The following is a 3378-nucleotide window of genomic DNA, read 5'->3' as shown; positions in this document are numbered from 1 at the left end:
ACAGACAAAAAAAAAAAAAACAAGAGAAACATAAGGTACATACGAAACACCAGTTACAAGAGACTCAGTAAGGACAGAATGTTTACCTTTTATGTATGTAAAAGGTAAAATCTATGTCTAAAATAGTTATTAGTAATTGAGTAGTTCATAAGAAAGATTGGGGTAGACCTGAGCATGATATGACTTCAAAAAGTAAAAGCATTCAGGAACCACTAAGAGTACTTATCTTATACAAATGAAGTTCAAGAGAAAGAACCAACACCGAGCAATTAGATGGGGGAAAGGGTCTGGTAGTTCTGGAAACCTCCTTTCACTGGAAATAGGTTCAAGAGGGATGAATATATACATATATATATATATATATGCACATATATATATGTAGAAGAGTATAATAGTCTTCTAAATTTAAGAGAGAAATAAAACATTAAGGGGATAGAAAGGAAAGAGAGGATAAGGGAGGGATCTTTAGAGAGAGGGAGGTTGAGTAATAGCTGGGCAAGGTAGTGGCAAGTAATAAAGTAGAGGAGTCAGGAGGGGTAGGAAATAAATTTACACAAGTATAAAAACAAAGATTAGGAGCAGAAACTGTTAGGGAAAGCATCTGTGTGTGTGTATAGATGCGTATATAAGCATATGTATATGTACATATCTAAATCTATACATAAATATATCTATGCTTAATTATAGCCTTGGGGGGCGGGAGAAGAAGGAGGGGAAAAGAACAAAGAAATGTACAGCAGAGAACAAAAGAAAACTTACAAAGAAGCAAAAAATATATGGACAGCTCTCGACAGAATGTGTAGTATTTATTACGTAGGTTTTCTTTAAATGGAAGTTTATTGCTATATGTTTTGAATCCTTTCTTATGTTCTCCTGTGCACATGACATGCTTTTTTTTCTTTCTTATTTTATATTTAAGTTTTAACACTAAAGTTTATAATGTGTTTCTTTTTCCTTTCTTATTGTGTATTTGAGTTTTAGTATTTAAGTCTAAAATTAAAAAATATTTTCAAAAGAAAGATGAGGAAAATAAAGAGGGAATGCATTATAGGCAAGCCCATAGCTCACCATAGCACAGGAATTTGAGATCTTTCAATTCTTATTCCTTTGTGTGTATAAATTTACATACATACACACACACATACACACACATATATATATATATATGTATATACATATATATAAATGTATATATCCACCTTCCCCACACATTCACCACATGAAACCAACTGTTCAGAATGAGTAACATCTCATATCGGGGAAATTAAAATAATAATGTAATACCTAATAAAAACCAAATGGCATTTTCACAACTTTAGATCTTAATGGGCTTCGCCAGAAGGGATGTAGTTCTCTCATAGGTGTGTGCTTGTGGTCAGATCAGATGTACCACAGTCAATATAAAATAAGTCAGAAAGACAACTGGAATCCTTTCACCAGATAATCTACACAGAACAAATTAATATTATTTGTGTTTCTTCCTGCTCCTTGGACAAGAGGACAGGTCTATGTTTGGGCCTCAATGGAAGACCAGTGGCGTAGAATGTGAGTTCTGTGAAAAGCTTAGAAGATACTGCTTGCTTCTCACTTGGGGCCCCTCCACTAGGTAAAGGCCAATTCCTGGGGTCTTCAAACTTGGGTATAGGGGGCTCTTCATGAGACTTGGTGAACAGGCACTATTATGAGAAAGGGGAAAGGAAAAATTATGATCAAGTTATTGAGAAAAGAAAAATCCAGGAGGAAAAGTATGTGGGTATAGAGTGAGGGGAGAGTCAGTGAGAATGTTGAGACCAAAGATGAGACAGGGATAGGCTTAACACTGACATGCCTCAGTCTGTTTCCCCTTGGACAACTCTGTAGCTAAGGTGGAGAGAAGGTCCTGTCAGGTTCTGAGCTCCTGGTATCATCTCTTCCCCTGTCTCGCATCAATGATCCCTACCCATTTAATCATGGCTTCCTCTTGGGTAGATCCAAGTTGAGGGGAAGGATGCAGACATGCAAAGGGTGACACAGGAATCCTGAGAGGGAGTGGGGAGGGAAGAGGATGAGGGCTAAGGATGGTCTGCTAGGGTCAAAGCTCATCATACTCTCCCTGACTAGTGTGGAGGGCACAGGGTCACAGTGAGAGGTTAGCATTTGGGAAGCTGAGCTGTTTCCCTCCTGCTATACAACTCTTCATGTGAGGCAGTCAAGGGAGGAGAGAGACACAGAGACAGACAGACAGACAGAGAGAAGAGCAGTATAGGAATAACAAGGATCATGGCATTTCAAGCTAGAAGAGAATCTGGAGGACTCACCAATATGCAAACCAAGGCCCCAGGCTTCACCCCAATATCAGGAGATATTAGCAATGGCCTACAACCCACGGCGTTCACTCTTTCACCTCCAAACTCACCAGCCTGAGTGTAGCAATAGCCAAGGAAGGCCAAGACGAGAAGGAGGAAGAAGATGGAGCTGCGGCCAATGGTGATCAGAATACTTCTGCATGCTGAGTTGGGGCAGGGATGGTGAGTGTAGATCAGTCCTCAGACTCCAATGAACTCAGGAAATCCTTCCCCTTGCCCCTTTGCCCGTCCCGCAAGCATTCTCCTGACCATCATGACCAGTCCATCCTGCAACCTTCTATCGTAAGAGCTAGGTTTGGGCCTGGAGAGGTGAGGAGATATTGCCCCCAATTCTCTGAGTTCTATCTCATCTGCTCATACTTACCTGACACCTCAGAGGCAGCATCTTGCATTCCTAAAAAAAAAATGAATGAAGAAATGCAAATTACTGGGAAAGAATGAGAGACTGATGGGATAAATGCTCATATGTTTGCCCTGACATGCGTGGATCACATGGCCCCATAACCGAGAGGAGAAGCAAAGTCTCTCTTGTGGTTTTTCCCGTGGCTCAGAGCTCAAAGATGCTCTCTTAGGACTGGAGAGTCCCTGACCCAACCGCTGTCTTCTGAGGCACCTTGGCCATGTTTACTTAACCCTGAGATACACTTCTCACTCTCTGGACTTCTCTGCCTCACAGCCGGAGGGCTTCTCACCCTGAAGATACCTCTACATCTTCAAGCACCCTCTTCCCCCTGCTTTATGATTATATATGTGTGTATGTATATATGTATGTGCATTTGTATGTGTATTTGTGTGTCTATGTGTGTATGTGTGTTTGTATGTGTGTATGTGTGTATATATGCATATACACACATGCATGTGAACACATATACATACATATAACTTTTTCATATATGTCATTTTCACCTCCCTGAGAATAGGGATTGTCTTTTTAACTTCTCTTTGCATCCTCAATGTTTAGCACATAATAAGAACTAAATACTTTTCATTCTCTCTCTCTGTCTTTCTCTCTGTCTCTCTCTCTCTCTCTCTC

The 3378-nt window shown here is 40.3% G+C and overlaps 1 long non-coding RNA gene across 1 annotated transcript; it reads right to left on the bottom strand.

Annotated features, from left to right (window-relative positions):
• Positions 1-1201: 1201 nt before the first annotated feature.
• Positions 1202-2741, bottom strand: LOC114038472. The gene is made up of 3 exons (XR_003568569.1): positions 2710-2741; positions 2396-2488; positions 1202-1676 (listed from the first exon to the last, which is right to left on the bottom strand). It is a non-coding gene; the product is annotated as an uncharacterized LOC114038472 (long non-coding RNA).
• Between the last annotated feature and the right edge of the window lie 637 nt (positions 2742-3378).

The sequence above is a fragment of the Vombatus ursinus genome, unplaced genomic scaffold (assembly GCF_900497805.2).
Source record: "Vombatus ursinus unplaced genomic scaffold, bare-nosed wombat genome assembly UNPS02011189.1, whole genome shotgun sequence".
In the NCBI taxonomy this organism is placed as follows: domain Eukaryota; kingdom Metazoa; phylum Chordata; class Mammalia; order Diprotodontia; family Vombatidae; genus Vombatus; species Vombatus ursinus.
The sequence above is the reverse complement of the archived record's forward strand: the minus strand, read 5'-3'. Positions and strand labels throughout refer to the sequence as shown.